General features: G+C 49.3%; 1 pseudogene; it reads left to right on the forward strand.

Moving 5' to 3' along the window:
• Positions 1-6,726: 6,726 nt before the first annotated feature.
• On the forward strand, positions 6,727-7,101 carry LOC110337793 (annotated as a pseudogene).
• The last annotated feature ends 11,835 nt before the right edge of the window (positions 7,102-18,936 follow it).

Consider the following 18,936-nt stretch of genomic DNA (forward strand, 5'->3'; position numbering starts at 1 on the left):
GAGGCAGAGGCAGAGGCAGAGGCAGAGGCAGAGGCAGAGGCAGAGGCAGAGGCAGAGGCAGAGGCAAAGGCAGGCAGATCTTTGTGAGTTTGAGACCGGCCTGGCTTACAAAGAGTTCCAGGCCAGTCAGGCAGTTGCCCTGTCTCGATAAACCAGAAGTAGTAGGAGGAATTGGAAGAGAAGGGGAAGGTGGGGGAGGAGGAAGAGGAAGAAGAGGAGGCAGAGGAGGAGAAGGAACAAGAAGAAAGGGAAAGAGAAAGAAAGACTCAGTGTGAATTATTTCAAGTCAAAAAAAAAAAAAGATTTCCCAGTTTATTTGTCTCAAAGGGGAGAGTGATAAACAAGAATTTGGTGCTGTTGGTCCCCACCACACCTGCTCAAGCTTCTGTCCACCCCTACCCTGTATAGTTGGAAACACGACCACCAACTGTTGCTAGGATCTTTATGTGTCCTGACAGCTGGGGAGAAGGTCTCAGCTTCACTTGGAAAAATCTCAGGGGATGATGTTGGTTGGCTCACTTGAGACATCTGTTGTAGGTGATTGGTCCAGCCTGGTGTCCAAAAAGAGAGTCTGGGACTGGGCCAGGGAAGGTGCAGCTCCTCTAGCGAAGGTTGCTACATTTTCACAGAAGCCAAGTTTGACTCTGTTGCCTTTGTGCTACAACTTCTTTGTGAGGTTGAAGACTCAGGCTGTGTGGGCAAAGGAACTCTGCTGTAGTGAAATCAAGTCCCCAGGACCCTCTAAAGCAGTGGGTCTCAGCCTTCCTAATACTGTGCCCCATGGTGTAGTGACCCCCTAACCATAAATTATTTTCATTGCTACCTCATAACTGTAATTTTGTTACTGTTAGGAAATTGTAATGTGATACCTGTGTTTCTGAAGGTCTTAGGTGACCCCTGTGAAAAGGTCATTCAACCCCCAAAGGATTGAGACCCACAGGTTGAGAACCACTGCTCTAATGAGCACTTGGGTCAGCTTTTCAGTGGTCAGGTGCAGAGCTTTCTGTTTGAAGACAAGTCTCCGAGCCAGTCACCTGTGGCATGCCTCCTTCCTCCAGGCTGGACTTGGCTTTCCTGCCTGTGCCTGGCCCTGTGTGCTCTCTAAGGGCAGGGATAATTCTGTTCTCTTGGAACATATGCAGCAAGTCAACCACCACTCACTCTCCCAATGCCTCTTAGAGGTCTCGCTCCCTTTCCTCCTCCCTCATCCCTGTATGCCCTGTGATGGAGGAAGATGACCTGCTTGCTTCATTTATACTGCAGGGTTAGTAGCTTCCGCCTTTAAGGATGGCCCTCCAACAGCTGTCGAGGAAACTGAGAGCATGCAGCAGAAGTCTCTGCTCACAAAACTTTTCTATAAGAACTCCAAGCCATCCACTTTAGAATTCCTAGCTCAAATCCTGTACCTGGCACATGCCATTTGTGCGTCAAATTGTTTTTTTTTTTGTTGTTGTTGTTTTTTGTTTGTTTGTTTTTTCTGCTTGGAACATTCAGATAAGACCTAAGCCCTGGCCAATACCCCAATCATAGTCTTGGACAGACACAAAAACAAGGAACCCAGCCTAGCTGCGTCCAGACTCCCGACTCAAAGAAACTTATATTTACTTAAGCCGCTAAGTCTGGGATAACTTGCTATGTAGTAGGCAGCTAAAGTAATATGCCCAATGGGGACGCTCCATGCTTGCTCTGCATCTGCAAAGCAAATTAAAAGAACACGGACGTATTGAATTGTTGCACACAAGATTGTCTCCCACCACCCTTATTCTGACTTGGCGGAAGGAACGATAGTTCATCTCTATTTAATAGGTGGAGACACTGAGGCCTGGTAAGTCAGATGGCTTATCCCAGGTCACATAGCTTGCTGACCTGAGATTTGAGTCCTGCCCACCTTCCCCCCAAGTTCTACTTTCTAACCTATATGCCACATGGTTCTTTGTAGACAGGTCCACCTTGGGTTCTACATGTTTGCAACAGAGTCAGCCTCCACTGAGGTCAGGAAGAGGGTACATATTGCTGGTGTACACCTGCTAAACAGCAGTGGAAAGAAGTGTAAGGAGCAGAAGGTGTGGCTGCTATTCAGACTTTTGTAGGTCCTGTCGACAAGGACAGCGGACAAAGTTACCTGTGCTAGAAGATGACTGTTTCCTCACGGTAGTAGTTCTGTGATGTCAGAAAGTCAGATTTTTGTGACATCTAATGGTATATCTGTGACCCTAACCTGCTTGAAAGGGAAGCTTCGTAGAGAGAGTGGAGATGGAGAACTATCTCACAGAAGAGCAAGGGTTCAGCTCTGGGAGAGGCTCAGGTTGGCTCTGGGCTTTTAGTAATCCCCTGATCTCAGCTTTCATCTCTTGCTTTGGCTGCTGCTCCCTTGCAGATGGCTGGCATCTGGGATCCATCATGGAGGCAGAGGGTTGCCTTCTTTACTCCAGATCTGATCTGAGCTGGCCAGATTCCTAGTCACTGCCTTGACTCTGGAGCATCTGCTGTGTTCCGAAAGTTAACCCCGAGGCTGAGCTTAGTGTCCTTGCAGCAACTCCAGTGCATTGTTTAACAGTGTCCTCCAAAATGGAAACATTCTATCCTTCAGGGCAGCTCTTAAACCACAAAGGTAAACATCTCCGCATAGCTTCAGGAAGTCACTGAAACTGACTAGATTCACTAGGCTCCTCCCTACCAGAGTAAACAATAAAAGGTGAGAGTTCTGCCCAAACAGAAGGCCAAGCTGCGGAAAAAGATCCAAACAAGTCAAGCTACAAAGAAGACTCTGACATCAGACAAGGCTACTCAGAAGAAACAGAAACCAGCCAAGGAGCCTGGGTTTAGACTAGTAACAAAGGAGACCATCCATCCTGTTGAGCTGCCTGCAAGCTGTGCTCCAGATTCCCAGCTTTGTGAGCTGTCACGTGCTGGGGTGAGCTTTGGTGATGCATCTGTCTTTGAGTCATTTCTGCACCCGTAGTAACTCTATTCATCTCTATTCCTGTAAGTAACCCCAATTAAACTCATTGCTTCACCAAGTTGGACTTTTGTGGTATCCATATTTTGATCTGTCGTGGGCTTCCTATCTAGGGTGAGTAGGTGTATATGTTATATCTTCCCTAGGAAAAGTTTTGTCACACAACACAGGAGGAAGGTACCTATGTCCATATTGAGGAGGGTGGGGCTGGGCACAGTCTTGGCAGTACCTCATGAAAGCCATCTAGATTGGGACTGACTACAGGTCTTCTTTGTATTGAGAATACCTTGTTGTGACTGTGACAAACAGGGCTGGGGCAGTAGTTCTGTAATAGAGTGGTGTCCAGAATGGACAAACCTCTGAGCTTCATCCCAGAACTGGGAAAAAGTACTCAACAACAGTTATCGGTTAGCTGGCTAGTTGGTGAGAGGTAGCATTAAGTCCCAGGCCAGGGAAACCCTTCAGTAGCTCTAGGGAGAGACAGCTGTCCCAAGGCCAGGATTCATACTTTCAAATTTTGTGACCTTGGGTACATCCCGAGGGGCTCTCCCACTCTGGCCCTCTCTGTCTCCCTCAGTCAGGCTTGGTACAACAATATGATGGGTGAAGGGTCTCTATCCAGGTTGAGCATGGCAGGCATGGCTCTGGCAGGCTTTGCCCTTCTCCCTGATATCCTCTGCCTTGCTAAAAAAATTTCAGTTCAGTTCCCAAAGCTGGCCACCAAGGTCAATTCCCAAAGCTGGCCACCAAGGTCAGTTCCCAAAGCCACCAAGGTCAGTTCCCAAAGCCACCAAGGTCAATTCCCAAAGCCACCAAGGTCAATTCCCAAAGCTGGCCATCAAGGTCTATTCCCTTATTTGGCCAATCCCTCCTCCGGAGGCTGACTACCAAGGTCCAGCTATCGAAGTATTGAGGTCCATCAATCAAAAGCTCCCTTCGGCTCACCTAATTAACATGCACAATCGAAATGAAACACCTCATCCTCACATGGGGATTTCTCCTTTATTTTTATAAACCGCTATTTTCCTATGGGCTACATACATCTGCCTCCTCTCTATCCAGAGGCAGGCCTTTGTCTCTCTCTGGGACAAATATCTCTGCCGTCCCTACTCCCTAGTCCTCCATCTCCTGTCTTTGTCTCTTATTCCCTGCCCTCTGTCCCTAAGGGGACAATAAATCTCATTTGTGGGGAGAACTTGGTCTTGGGTGTCCTGAGCCAATACTTTTCCTAATGATGGGTATAAGGATGAAAGTACCCGAGACCAGTGTGCCAAGGGTACTGACTAATATACAGAAAGTGCTTGGAAAATGTCACTTCTAACATGACGTTTTAAATATTTGTGGTCCTTTTGTTTGTTTGCTTTTGTTTTTGTTTTTTTTTTTTTCGAGACAGGGTTTCTCTGTGTAGCCTTAGACTGTTCTGGAACTCACTCTGTAGACCAGGCTGGCCTCGAACTCAGAAATCCTCCTGCCTCTGCCTCCCCCAAGTGCTGGGATTAAAGGCGCGCGCCACCACTGTGGTGGCTGTGGTCCTTCGATTCAGGCAGCATCAATGCTGTCCCACTATTCCTGTTTCAGTCAAATCCAGATCCACATCTGGGCTCTCAGGGCCTTGAACTTCCCCTCCCCCAAATCACCTCTTCCCCTCACACTGGCCTCCTCACTTGCTTCTGCTCCCTTGGACTTTCAACATCCTGAGGATGGGGACCCTCAGGACAGGGACCCCGCACCTTCCATAGAACTGGGTTGAAAACAGGCCATTTTTGTTGAAAAGATGAATGAATAAATGAGCCTCCCTGTGTTAGGATTATGAACCCCTCCAGACCCTTCCTTGCCTGATTGGGGATCTTTTTCTGGGGAACCAGAGATGAGTTTGTGTTTTTGTAAGGAGCCTTTGGAGTAGCTAGGTGCTGTGCAGGTGGCCACTGGGGGGAGTGGCATTCCCAGATAATCTGCCCAGCTCAGCCTCTGCCCTCTGAGCCCTGCTCCTTAGGGAAGGATTATTCAGTGACTTGAGTGGCTTTAACCCTAGTGCTTCCATGAAGAGAGGCCACTCTTCAGGCCACATCTGATGGCCTGGCCACCTGATCCTGGAGTTGACTGTGACCTCCATTTCCTGTAGCAGGGGCTAAACTCCTTGGTTCTAGGAGATCCTCTTAAGTTTTCATGTACACAGGCAGGTGACCCAGGTGACCCAGATGAACCTGAACATCATGTCCTCACCTCTGTTCGCCTTGCTCTTTAAAGCTTGCTCTTTTAGTAGGAAGGCAGGTAAGGAGCTCTAGGGGCTCGGAGTTTCTGTTCCTAGCCGTGTCTCCTCTCCTGTCTGACCTCAATTTGCTCATCTGAGGAATGGGTGACCCACGTGAGAGTGGACCAGAAGAGGAGTGAGAGTATGTGGCACTTTCCAGATGAGAAGGGTTATGCTGGGTGGGGAAGGCCTAGTTCTTCTGCATATCCTTCTGTCTCCCAGAGAGGGAGAAGAGTACCATTTTCCCAAGCCCAGGAGGACCCTTACAGCCACAGTAAGTGTCCCAGTTTGACAGGATAGGTGTGTCGGGGTCTTCTTGGTGCCAGCCTGCCAGCTCCTGAGGCTGGTTAATGGGGCAGCTCTTTGGGGATGTACCCCTCTGAGGTGATGTGTGGTCACATGCAGCTGACAGTACAGCTTCTAAGGCTGCTTTTGGTCCCTGCTGGGGCAGCCAAGCCTGCCCCTGCTTCTGAGTGCTCAGAGAAAAGGCAGCCGCCGGTGGCAGCTCTCCATGTGGGGATCCTGTGCCACTTCTGCTGTGTGGTCTTAGAAGGGGCTACAGGGGGTGGGGTTGTGCCAAAAGGCCACACACAGATGCTCCTTGCTGCCAACCCCAAGGCAGAGAGAGGCTGGCTGGCTTTGGCTTCATGGGATGTGCAGCCATGTGAGGGAGACACTTGCCACATAGGTGATGACATTGGCCACCTCTCAGCTGCAGATGTCCTCGCTCTTCTAAAGAAAACAGAGTGGCTAGTATCGGGCTTTGTCCCAGCCTGGGGTTCTGCCAAGGTTCCCTGGGGATGCCATTCCTGACATGAAGAAGGGTCTTAGGAGCCTTACAAGTACCCTAAAGCAGCAGTTTTCAACCTGGGGTCACAATCCCTTCGGCAAACTTCTACCTTGGAAAGTATTTACATTTCATTTCAATTCACAGCAGGAGCAAAATGACAGTCACGAAGTAGCAATGAAAATAATTTTACAGCCAGGCTCACCACAACATGAGGAACTGTATTAAAGGGTCACAGCTTTAGGGGAGGTTGAGAACCACTGCTCTAGAGGAAATGAGGACCAGGAGAAAACCGAAGGGGAGAAGCAGGAAAAATGAAGTGAGGCGCTTGGTCTCAAGAAGACACAGTGATAGGATGCAGAGATGAATCTTCCCCTCAAGGGGCAGGACTGGCTTCTCAAGCCCCAGTCAGTGTGGCCTGCCCTGGGTCATCTGCCATAGACCCCACCCAGTGGTTCCAGACAACTCTCCAGAGAAAGTGGTGGCTACTAACCCTTAGCACTCAACACTCCTAGTTACTGGCTCTGCCCTGCAGAGTTGAGGCATGTGGCACAGTCATCCATCAAGCAGCAGAGGGTTCCTTGGTGGACACACTCAAGGCCAGGCTTGGAGCAAGAGTGTGAGCAGGTCAGTAGTGTAAGAGGCCAGAGTGGATAACCGGGAAGTGATCATGGAGGCGGTGGCCGCGTGGTTGCTCTATGCCCTGACTGAGTTGTTGTAGTTGCTAAGATGACCAAAATAAAGGCCGTTCCCGAGGCGTCTGAGATACAGGCAGAGGGCTGCAGCAAGAAGCGAGGAGCACCCGTACCAAGAGCTTCTGCTCAACCCGAACCCCATTGTGCAGCCCCTGGCTTCCACCGCCTGACACGCAAGCTCTACAAGTGCATCAAAAAAGCAGTGACGCAGAAGCAGATTCGTTGCGGGGTGAAGGAGGTTCAGAAATTTGTCAACAAGGGCTCATGGTTTTGGCAGGAATCACACTGCTGATTGAAGTGTACTGCCATCTTCCAGTTATGTGCGAAGATCAGAACTTGCCCTACGTCTACACTCCCTCTAAGACGGACTTGGGTGCAGCCACAGGCTCTAAGCGTTCCACTTGTGTGATCATGGTGAAGTCCCATGAGGAATATCAGGAGGCCTATGACAAGTGTCTGGAGGAAGTGCAGGCTCTGTGAGAGACTTGGGCTCCAACCCAGCCCCTTTTCCAAGAGATGTTGGGCTGGCTGTGGGCGGCTGCCCACCCTAACGGCATCTGCCCGATTTCTTGATGTGTCCATCTTCCCAGGCAGCTCCAACAGCTGTTCTTGGAGGTAGAGCCAGCATCTTTGTCATCATTGCTATCTCCTGTTGAGCTTTGATGAAGACAGTTCCAAGAATATGGGATAGAAGTAAATGCTAAGGTGAAAGAAAGGAAAAAAAAAGAAAAAAAAAAAAGACCAGAGTGGGCTAGGCAGAGTATTGGGAGGAGTGGCTCACGTGTGTGATTTTGTTGAGGAAACAAAGGCAGAAGGGGATGCATGTCCAGCTTTACAGCTTTTTTAAAATTTATTTTTATGTATATGAGTACACTATCGCTGTCTTTAGACATACCAGAATAGATGATTTCGAGACATCATGTGGTTGCTGGGAATTAAACTCAGAACTTCTGGAAGAGCAGTCAGTGCTCTTTTTATATTAATTAATTAATTAATTAATTAATTAATTTTACACTCCATATTTTATTCCCCTCACACACACACCCCGTCCACCCTCCTACTGCTCCACATCCCATACCTTCTCCCCACCCCCTGTCTCCACGTGGATGTACCCATTCCCCACCCCACCTGACCTCTAAACTCCCTAGGGCCTCCAGTCTCTTGAGGGTTAGGTACATCATCTCTGAATGAACACAGACCTGGCAGTCCTCTACTGTGTGTGTGTTGGGGGCCTCATATCAGCTGGTGTATGCTGCTTGTTTGGTGGTCCAGTGTTTGAGAGGTCTCAGGGGTTCAGATTAATTGAGACTGCTGGTCCTAGCCAGTGCTCTTAACTGCTGAGCCATCTCTCCAGCATCCAGCTTCACAATTTAAGAAATGGTGCTTTGGCTTCTGCAGACCCGTGGGTTTAAGAGACACGGCAGAGGGACCCAGGTTGCTGTGCTGTCCCGAAGGGAAGAATGTGGGATGTATGGGTTGGTGTGATGGGATAATTGAGAGTCATTTGGGGGGCATTTGGAGGGGTTAAGGAATGACCCAAGAGGTGATGCTTGGAGGAGAGGCAAGGTGTGCGAATAGGCTAGCATAGAGAGAATTCAGGACCTCAGGAGGGGATGAGACTGCAGGAAGAGAACAGGGAATGACCAGAGAAGGGACTCTCAGGAGCTTTAAGACTAACAGGCCAGAGAGGACAAGGCAACATCCAGGCTGAGGAAGATCAGTTAGGGGCAGAAAGAGGATTCAGACAGTGGGATCAGATTTCAGGGAGAGGAGAAGCCTTCTGAGAGTCTCCAGGGCTTGTGCAAGCATACCAAATCACTTATGGCAGGGCACTGAGGGAGGAGGCTGGCTGATGGAGGACCAAGAAACAAGCAGAGGAAGGGTCTGAGGGCTTTGAAGCTGGGTGGTACAGAATGGACTTCATTGTGTAAAGTGGGAAAACCCCCAAAATATGGCCCTTGGAGATGTCTGGGCATTGTTGAGGAGCCCTGCATAGGGACCGATGGTCAGTCACTCAGAAATGCTCTTGCAGGCACAGGCTTAGGTTATGACGGTGTTCCTTTGAGTTCTCCTCTGAGGACAGATCCAAAACCTTTACAGCAAGTGCTTGGCAGGTAGCCAGACATGGCTCCGGGCTTAGACTGGGATGCTCTTACTCATGTCAGAGTTCTGGTTTTGTTCAAGCCAGCTGTGAAGTTTGCGTGCATCTCTTTCCTCTCTGGGTCTCCACATGATCATCTCCACTGCAGAAGGAGGGCCAGGTGGTGGTTTTCAAGCTTCAGTGCTTGTGAGAAAGTGTCTCTGGTCATTATCAGTCTCAAAAAAAAAAGTTTTATTTAAGAAATCTGTAAACTAGGCACAGTGGCATGTGCCTGTAATCCTAGCATGCAAGAGGCATAGGAAGGACAAGCAGGCATTTAAGTTCATCCTTGATCACACAGCAGGATGGAGACCCGCTTGGACTGCATGGGAGTCTATCGCAAAAAAGAAAATTGTGTGCATTTTAGCTTTTCCTTCTTGATTTAGTTATTTAGACTTTGTATTGGTGATTATCGCATTGCTGGGACTCTAGTATTGGACAGAAACAACTTAAGGGAGGGGTTATTTTGGTTCCTGGTTTCACAGGGTCCATAATAGTGGGGAAAGCATGGCAAAGGGAACCCTTGATGGACAATACTCTCTTCATGGGGGAGAGAGAGAGAGAGAGAGAGAGAGAGAGAGAGAGAGAGAGAAGCCTTCAAAGTCCCACTGCCCATGACCACCTTCCCCTAGCCAGTCCTTACCTCCTAAAGATTTCCATATCCTCCCAAAATAATTCTACCAGCTGAGGAACAGTCATTCAAAACATGAGCTGGGGCCCAGTTCTGATTCAGTCTGTAACAGATTTAAACTTCATCCCTAAGCAGTACACGGTCCTCGTAGACTTGACAATTCAGACGAGTCTGAGGGAGAACATTCACATTGCGCACGATCTCACCACGTTCTGTAATATTGTGGAGTATGTCATTCCAGAGACTTTCCAACTGGTTCCCCACACTAGAATTTTTTTTTTTTTTTCGAGACAGGGTTTCTCTGTATGGCCCTGGCTGTCCTGGAACTCACTTTGTAGACCAGGCTGGCCTTGAACTCAGAAATCCGTCTGCCTCTGCCTCCCGAGTGCTGGGATTAAAGGCATGCGCCACCACGCCTAGCACCACACTAAAATTTAATAGTGATTCTCCTCTTCCTACCTTGGCAATAGACCCATAATGCTCCTTTATGGGCCGGCTGTTCTAGAGGTTGGCTTCTCTAAGTGGGGTCCATGGACAAGTCCATCCGCACTCCCAGAGAACTATGTAATACCAGGGAGTATTCAGAGTTGTGGAACTGGAGTCATAGTTTCAACAAGATCCCCTAGCAATGCACACACAGGTATTAAAGTTTGGGAAGTAACACTCTAGAGTATGGTCACTCCTAGACTCTATTTTCTTGAACAAGAGGAGACTCTTTCTGTAAAGTCTAAACAACTGGCCATGCAAAGGGGAACTCTGAAGGTCAGACAAACTCAGATGCCCTTTGGTTTGACTCAGCAGCTCAAGGAAAGGTGGAGAAAAGCCAAAGGACCTTCGCATTTATTTTAAAATGCTTCTGATTATTTTTTAAAAAGATGACAGCTGTGTGTAGTAGTGCAAACACACTACACAATTCCACCATTTGCATGATAGAGACTAGAGAATCAAAAATTCAAAGCCAAGCTGGGCTACAGAGGCTCTCTCTCTCTCTCTCTCTCTCTCTCTCTCTCTCCCTCCCTCCCTCCCTCCCTCCCTTCCTTCTTATGTCATAATCTACTTTGCTTCTCGTCTGTGATTAGACCCTACTCTGTCTTATCTTAGTCTCTTGGATAACCCTCCCTTGACCACAGGGGAAGCCTTTAGGCATGCCGTGCCAGACTCTGAAGTGCTGCTTTCCCACTCTATAACTTTGGCTCCTTCTCATCTTTTACTGTCTTAGGAAGGAACGTTTGAATCCTGTGTGTGTCCTCTTCCAGCTTCTCAGCATTGGATGCTCTTGTCTTATTCTGCTTTAGTTTTCCCTGTCTTATTTAATTTTTGCAGAGCTCGGCGTGGAAACCAGGCCTGTGTTGTAGGGGTCCAGGAATTGCCTTTACACAGACACCGATCTCAGTCAAACAGGGATAGTGTATTGAACACACACCTTGGGACTGATTAATCGGGGCCACAGGTCAAACTCGGGAGCTGAGACACCGACCTCAAGCCAGAAGGCTACAGAGCTTTTAAGCCTGAAATTCACAAACATCTGTGCCAAGTTATCCCACCAATCAGGATTCAGGGATAGGGGACTTCTTTAGGAATATGCCTTTGTGGTACATATATCCTGATCCCGTTGGTCGTGGTGGGGTGACCTGCCTAGCATTCTGTCTCAACTTGCCAACCAGGGTGTCAGTTACCCAGGGAAGTCTTGGGAGCTTAAACTCTATCGACCTCTATTCAAAATGGAAGTTGTATTCAAAATGGCTATGTCGTGTCAGAAAGGCAGTGGTTACCTCGGCTTAAAATGATCTACCACTGGGCTACAGCACCTGCTCCTCCTGCCCTCCCTCCCTCCCTCCCTCCCTCCCTCCCTCCCTTCCTTCCTGTCTTTCCTTCTTTCTTTCATTCATTTACTTATTGTTGTTTCAAGACAGGGTTTCTCTGTGTCATCCTGGCCGTCCTGGGAACTCTCTCTGTAGATCGGGTTGGCCTCAAACTCAGAGAGATCTGCCCGCCTCTGCCTCCAGAGTGCTGGGATCAAAGGTGCCCACCACCACCTCTAGGCTTCTTTCTTTGTTTTTTTAAACAGCACACTGCAGTGCAGTCCGCGCTCCAGCCGCCTGAGCTGTATCTGTTTTTCTAGTCCCTGCTTCAGAAACTTGAGATGTATCAGTTTGTCCATTCTGCTCTCTACTCTAGCCATTCCACCCGACTCTGGCATTCTGTTCATCCAGGACTGTCTTCTCCTCTAAGAGCAGAATCGTGTCCTCTGCCCACAGCCAGTCAGCAGGCACAGCAAGACTGCCTAGGACTGACATGGTCCAGGAGTAGCCGTGAGACTGAGGTCTGGCTGATGAGACCCTTACAGCCTCTGGCTTAGTTACTGGCACAGAGATGGGCACTGAGGCTGGCCTTGGTGGGAGCTTTCCATTAGCCACTTTGTCGTGCAGTGACTAAGCTGACTGTATGTTAGCCTGGGGCTCCCGAGGCTCCAGAGGAGGTAGTCCTTCAGAAGGGTCACATTGGAAAACAGAGCCAAGAGATCTTGGATCAAACCCAACCTGAAGCTTGTACACCTCTTAATCTTTTCAATCCAGTGAGCCCATAGATTCCTCTTCTAAGTTTGGCCCCTTTGAACTGGACTCTCATCCTTTGCAATAGCTGAGTATTGCCCGACACGTGTGTGCCACCCCCACATGCACCTGTGCACACATAGGTACATCTTTTATTCTTTCACCTGGGGTTCACTAAGTGCATCTTCTGCCTAGAGAACCAAGCATGACCCATATCCAGAGCCTGCAGTGGGACCGGAACACACAGCCCCTCATCTCAGGGGTGCTGAGAACAGGGACAATGGACGCTACCTCTCGGCTCAGATGTCTTTTGGAACAGTTTCAGGCAGCACATCACTGGAAGCCAGGGCCAAACAGAAGCACATGTCCCTTGTTCAAAATGATCGACAGTTTAGCGAGGGTTGGTGGCACAGTACCAGGGAGGCTGGGGCAGGAAATTCAAGGCCAGACAGGCTACAGAGTGACTTCAAGGCCAGACTGAGCAGTGTACTGAGACCTTGTCTCAAAATAGAAAGTAGCCAGGTGTGGTGGTGTATGCCTTTAATCCCAGCACCTGGGAGAGAAAGGTGGAGGGATCTTTTGTGAGTTCAAAGCCAGCCTGGGATACAAAGTGAGTTCCAGGCCAGCCAGAGTTACAGACTGAGACCTTGTTTTAAAAATTCAAAAAGTAACCTCCCCCTCAAAAAAAGGAAGGGGCTGGCGAGATGGCGAGCAAGAACACTTGCTGTTCTTGCAGAGGACTACAGCTCACTTCCCAGCATCCATGTTGGGCAGTTCACAGTCACCTGCAACTCTTGGGGGAATCCGATCTTCTAGTCTCTGTGGGCACCTGGGCTCACATGCACATACATCCCCGTACACTGCATGACAAAAATAAATGATAAAATCTCTTTTAAAAGGTAAAAAAAAAAAAAAAAAAAAAAAAGAGGGTCTGGTAGAGAGCTCAGTAGAGAGGACACGTGACTCGCACATATGAAACAGGGTTCAGCTACCAGTTACACATGTGCATACATACGCACACACACATGCACGCACATGCACACACCCATGCATACTTGCATCTACACAGGCATGCACACGCCCATGCATGCATCTATGCAGGTGCTCAAGGATGGGATTCTTGGCTCTCTCAGCTTGGGATTGGCTAGGCAGATATGTGAGGAAGTTACCATATCAACCATTATCAAACAGGCCTAAGTAAAAGTCGTGCCAGGACTGTGTGCTTAGCCCCTCACAAATCTCTAAGGATGACTCCTGAGTCATCTCTACCTTGAGTAGAGGTGGAAGCAGAGGAGACACTTGTACAAACTTGTGGTTAAAAAGGAAGATGGGCTTTCCTGGAAGGGAGAGATTGCCAGGGAACAGAAATATCTCACGTGTGAGCCCATGGCATGCAGGGGCAGAGGGCAGGGTACTAGGTGGGTTTCTTGGTTTTGACTGGAAGGAGGGCAGATGTGGAAGAGTTTAGAGTTAAAAGGGATCAAGAGAGAGCAGAGCTAGCCAGAGGTATACAGCAAGGTCGTGGCTCTGTGATGTTGAGCTCCCTCTGTCCACCAAGAAGCTCAGTGACCTCAGGTTACTGATGTGACTGTGTGGAATGACACACGGGCAGTGTAATATAACTTCCAGCAGTTTTGCAGTGAGCAACAAATGCAATGGTGCCTTTGGAGATTTTTAAATAAACTATAATGGTACAGCCATAATCCATATGTTCTAAGATACATCTTGGGTTTTTTTTTTTTTTCGTTTCATAACTCTAAAATCAGGATGAATTTTATAATCCACAGTGTAAAAGAATTTCATTGGCAACTTAGCATTTTTCTGGGTCCATTCTGTAAACAGCACGATCTCACCGACAGACTGGGCAGAATGAGAACCAAAACTATTGTCAGGACCATGTCCCCTTCCAGGGAGCATGCTGCCGCCATCTTCCAGACGACAGAAACGGTACCTTTTTTTCTCTGTGCCGTCAGATCCTGGCACAATGTTGAGATTTAATTAAGCAATTTCCAACCAAAAATGGGTCTCGACCCCTTTGGGAGGCTCAAATGACCTTTTGACAAGGGTCACCTAAGACCGTCGGAAAACACAGATATTTACATAATGATTCATAAAAGTAGCAAAACCACAGTTATAAAGAGGCAACAAAAATAACCTTACGACTGGCAGTCACCACAACACGAGGCTGCAGCGTTAGAAAGACTGAGAGCCACTGACAAAGCCTTCTAATTCTGATGAGGGATCTGATTTCGTTTCTTTTTTTTTTTTTTGCTGTGCTGGGGTTCCAATCCAGGGCTTCCCCAACGCAAATCCTAGACAAGTGCTCCACCACCGCGCTACAGACCCAGCCCTGTGAGTGTTCTTGCCAATCAAACTCAATCTTCCCACTGTCCGGTTAACTTAGAAGCCCGTGGCTAACAAGTGGTCATTGTATGTCTTGTTTTTCTGGAGCCGCCCACTCAGGGTGGGCTTGCAGGACCACACCTGTGCCCATCCCAGCCTCCCATCATCTTGCTCTCCTATCCTGCTCCCTTAGCAATCCAACCCACAAATATTAAATCCTCTGGCCTCAGTGATGAATTAGCCCAGGGCTGAACAGATAGAATGAGGTTTTTGCTCTGTGTGGCAGCTGCTGATTGTGCCCAGCCCCGGCCCCTTGACACCTTCTGTTTGCATTCATGCTGACTCCATTTCCAGCTGCTCATCCTTGGTCTCTGCCTGGGGGTGCCCTCAGGCAGCTGGAGCCTGTTCTGTCCATGTGTACAACTGAGGAGCAGCCAGGGGAGCAGCGGAGAGAGGATGCTTGGGTTGAAAACCTGAGTTCTTAGTCCAGGCCTTGGGATTCCCCTCAATTAAAGAGCGGCAGAGGCTGGCGAGGGAGCACCTGAATTCCTCTGCGATGCATGCTCTACCCTGGGCCTCCCAGATCCTTTGTGCCGTTAGGTTCTCTGTATCCACAGAGAGTCTATATACTCTATACCACCCCTTGTTGGTGCCAGATCCCCTCTGGCCCATGTCTTCATTCTCCTGCCCTTGTTCTGTGGCCATTTCCCAGGGGATGTACTGCTTGTGTTCAGGCCCTTGTCTCCAGACTTCCAAATGGGAGTCCCGACAAAGACACGGGACCCCAATTTGTTGTCTGTGGTTATGTGATTACCCTTCTCTCTCTCTCATTAGCTGTCAGGAGTAAACACTTTGAGGGGATAGAGCCAGGCTGGGGCGAGCAGAGCCCAGAGGTGGCAGGTGACAGGATTTTGATGAGCGCCAAGGACCACACACCTCTGTTCTGCTGTTTTAGGAGAAACCTCATGGGATCTTGCCATACACCAGCGCTTTCTCTTCTATAGCCAGCCGCCCCTACCCCTCCAGAAATCCCATTGTCCACAGCTGCACAGCGTGTTCTGGGCTTCTGAGCCTCATGCCAGTCAGTCTCCCCTGGGGTTCTCTCTTTTGGAAGTCGTTCAGCCGTGTATGGGATGTAAAGGAAGTGGATGAGTGCATCTACGTAAGTGTGATTGGCCATGGCTATAAGGGACACGTGTTTGGGTTTGCGCTTCTTGGCAAGACTCGTCTCTCAGGTACAGCCTTGTCCACAGAGAATTCACGTGGGAACCCAAAGAGGATTGGGGGCCGCTTTTTCTTCTCATCTATGATCTCATACCAGCCTCCTCTCTGTCAGTTTCACCTCTCTGCTCTTTCAGGATCCAACAGAACCATTAGTTCATGTGCTCTGACCCCATTTGAGTTCTCTACAATAAACCTGATGGGCTCTGCTCAGCTGCCAATAGGGGAATATCCCTTGAGCCAGGTCCAAGCTCCTGTCCGATCAGTTGTGGTCTTGGTCTTTGGGCAACTGATCCAGTGAGACAGCCTCAACATCTCTTCTCTACTTCCCATTCCTTGTTACAGAGGAGAGCTCTGTGAAGCCAGCTTGGCGCTTGGCAGCAGCCCCAGGGTGGGAAAGGTGACAGCAAGGAACAAGAATCAGCAGTGATGGAGCGTGCCTTCACAACCACGTGACCTCTTTGGTAATGAAGTTCCACGGAGTAATAAATAACCAATGTTCCGGTATTAAGTGAGCTCAGCATTCGTGTTGCTTCAGATCCCCAGGGCAAGCCTGAGTCATGTGATGCACCATCAGCCCACGTGTGAACCCTGAAGACGTCAGTTATCCCAGGAATGGCCTAGGAATTGGATCAAGAAGTGCAATCCAGAACAGAGTGCCTAGCCACTGCTGCTCAGTGCCTGGCATGACCAAATCACCTCCTGGGACAGGAAACTCCCGGATGTGGCCTCTGCAGCCACAGAGAGACAAGCCTGGCGCATTTGGCTGTTAATGTCGCCAAATTAGGACGCCAGGTGGGAGAGGTCCCTCTTGCTCCACTCCAGCCATCCAGTTCTCACCCTGCATCCCCTCCTCCCTTGTATCCAGGCAGCCCAGGGCGCAGCTGGAGGCAGCCCCTGGGAACCACCAGCGGCTTTATGATGTGCAGATGGCGTTTCCGCCAAGCCCCCTTGCTTTTCATGTCGGTGGCCTCTGGGAGCCGTGCCAGCCCAGATGTCCCTGATCGTGAGAAAGCCTCCCCTGGCTAGGCTGGCATGAGATGCCAGGGATGGAGCTCCAGGCCAGCTCCCCCTCGGCTTGATTCTCTAGTGAGAGGACTTGGCTGGGAGCCCGAGAGGAGTGTGATTCTGGGTCACCTGTGTCCCAGTGTGGATTAGGGTGGTGCATCTCTCTGAGCTTACATAGATGCTGGACACCCAGCTTCTCAGAGGGATGAGGGATGAGGGATGGATTAATTTCCCCCATACATGTTTACCTGACTGTGTCAAGTTATCTCTGGGTACGGGCTACCTCCATCATCAGAGGGAGTGTCTACAGGAGCAGATGTACCCCATAGTGAGAGACGGCCGGAGTCAGGAGCTATGTCTTCCCCACCAGGCCACAAGTTAGCACTGGCAGGGATGAAGCTGTTGTCTGCTGTCAGACCGCAACTTCCTCTAATCTGGAAAATGGGACACTTCCAGCAAATCAGCGTTTTCTTCCCTCCCTTCCTTCCTTCCTTCTTTCCCTCCTTCCTTCCTCTTTCCCTTTTTCTTTTTAAAATTAAAAGCATTTCGTCTTTGGGTCTAATCAAACCTTTGGTTCATCTTCTTAAAAATGTTATACTGGGCACACTCTATTCTTGTGCTACAGTCCCAGTTCCATGATTGTCGGGTTTCAAAATTGAGAATGACGTGCCTGCCTTTTCCATCACGATTCAATACTCCCCAGGGGTGGATCGAGCGTTGTCTGAACCAGATCAGGAGCCTCAAAGAGTGGACAGTGGTCCCTCTCTGTCTTCTCAAGAGAGGGATGAACGCTTCTGTTCCTGAAGGCTGCTGTTTTAGATCGGCTAGAAAGTGTCCTCCCCGAAGACTTATCGTTAAAGGCTTGGTCCCCAGTTGCTGCTGATGCTGACAGATGTCTGGGTTGTGAGGATATTCTCAATGGCTATTCCATGTAATAGTGCATAGCTACCTGGTAGATGTAGCCTGGCTGGAGGAAGTGTTCACTGAAGAATCTCTGGAGAGTGTGCTTTGTCCTGGGCCTTCTCTCGTTCTCTGCCTCCTATCTGCCATTAGAGGCACAGTTGCCCACAAGAGCCTTCTGCTGGGATACTCTACTTAGCCAAGATCCATGGAGCCAACCGTAAACGGAAACTTCTGAAACTAAGCAAAACAAATGTGTCCGCCCTAACCCCCGCCCCAGGTTTTTCGCTCAGTCCGCCCTAACCCCTGCCCCAGGTTTTTCTGCTCAGTCCGCCCTAACCCCTGCCCCAGGTTTTTCTGCTCAGTCCGCCCTAACCCCTGCCCCAGGTTTTTCTGCTCAGTCCGCCCTAACCCCTGCCCCAGGTTTTTCTGCTCAGTCCGCCCTAACCCCTGCCCCAGGTTTTTCTGCTCAGTCCGCCCTAACCCCTGCCCCAGGTTTTTCTGCTCAGACATTTTGTAACAGCAATGCAAACTGAAAAACAGATGATTTAGCTCAGGGAGAAGTTTGCTGACCATCCTGGGGGGTGGGGGTGGGGGTGGGGGTGGGGGTGGAAGGTTCATCTGTGAACACTTGTGTGCATCCGCAAAGAAAACTATAGCATCTATCTGTCCTCAAATGCTAGCCACAGAAAAGATGCCTAAAGGATAGCATGCTCTGTGGGATGCCAAGATAGGTCATCATCTTTCAAAGCAGGGACACATGTCCTGGTCCCAGGCCCTGGAGACAACTTGTCTTTCCTGTCTCTCTTTGCTCTGGTCAGATACACCATCAGGGAGTGCAAAGAAAGACTTTTGCCAAGCTCCTTGGAAAGCAGAGGGATGTGGGGACAGTGCCAGTCACACCAGATGCTGGGGTGGTATGAAAAGGAACCAGCTAAGGGGTGGCTGGGCACGGGGACACAGGGATGGCTGGGCACAGGGGCACAGTCTGTACCGAGACCTGCTGTGTAACCTAGCGCTGACTAAGAGCTCAGACTTCAGAGCTCAGGAGGAGCTCAGGCTGATGGACCACTGATGAAGTGACTGTGTGAGTGAATGAAGACCTGGGCGCAACCAGTGTTTGACATTTTGTGGGATCTTTTCTCTTTTACCCCTCTATACCTGCTTTTATTTTTTTTTTCCATTTCAACCCCCTAATGCCAGATAGGAGAGAAAGTAAGACAGAAGGAAAAGAGGTGATGTTATCATTAAACTACTTGCTGCTGATTAGGGACATCGAGTTCCTTGGGATAAGTTTGATCTTCGAAGTCAGGATATTTAATTTCTTCTTTCTTCTTTGTGCACAACCATGATTTAACAAACCATGGTAACAACAACCAACAGTAACCAACCAACACAACCCACTCTGTCTCTCGGGGCTCTAGCATTTATAGACCCTCTGAAAAGTCC

This window comes from Mus pahari, chromosome 20, assembly GCF_900095145.1.
Source record: "Mus pahari chromosome 20, PAHARI_EIJ_v1.1, whole genome shotgun sequence".
In the NCBI taxonomy this organism is placed as follows: domain Eukaryota; kingdom Metazoa; phylum Chordata; class Mammalia; order Rodentia; family Muridae; genus Mus; species Mus pahari.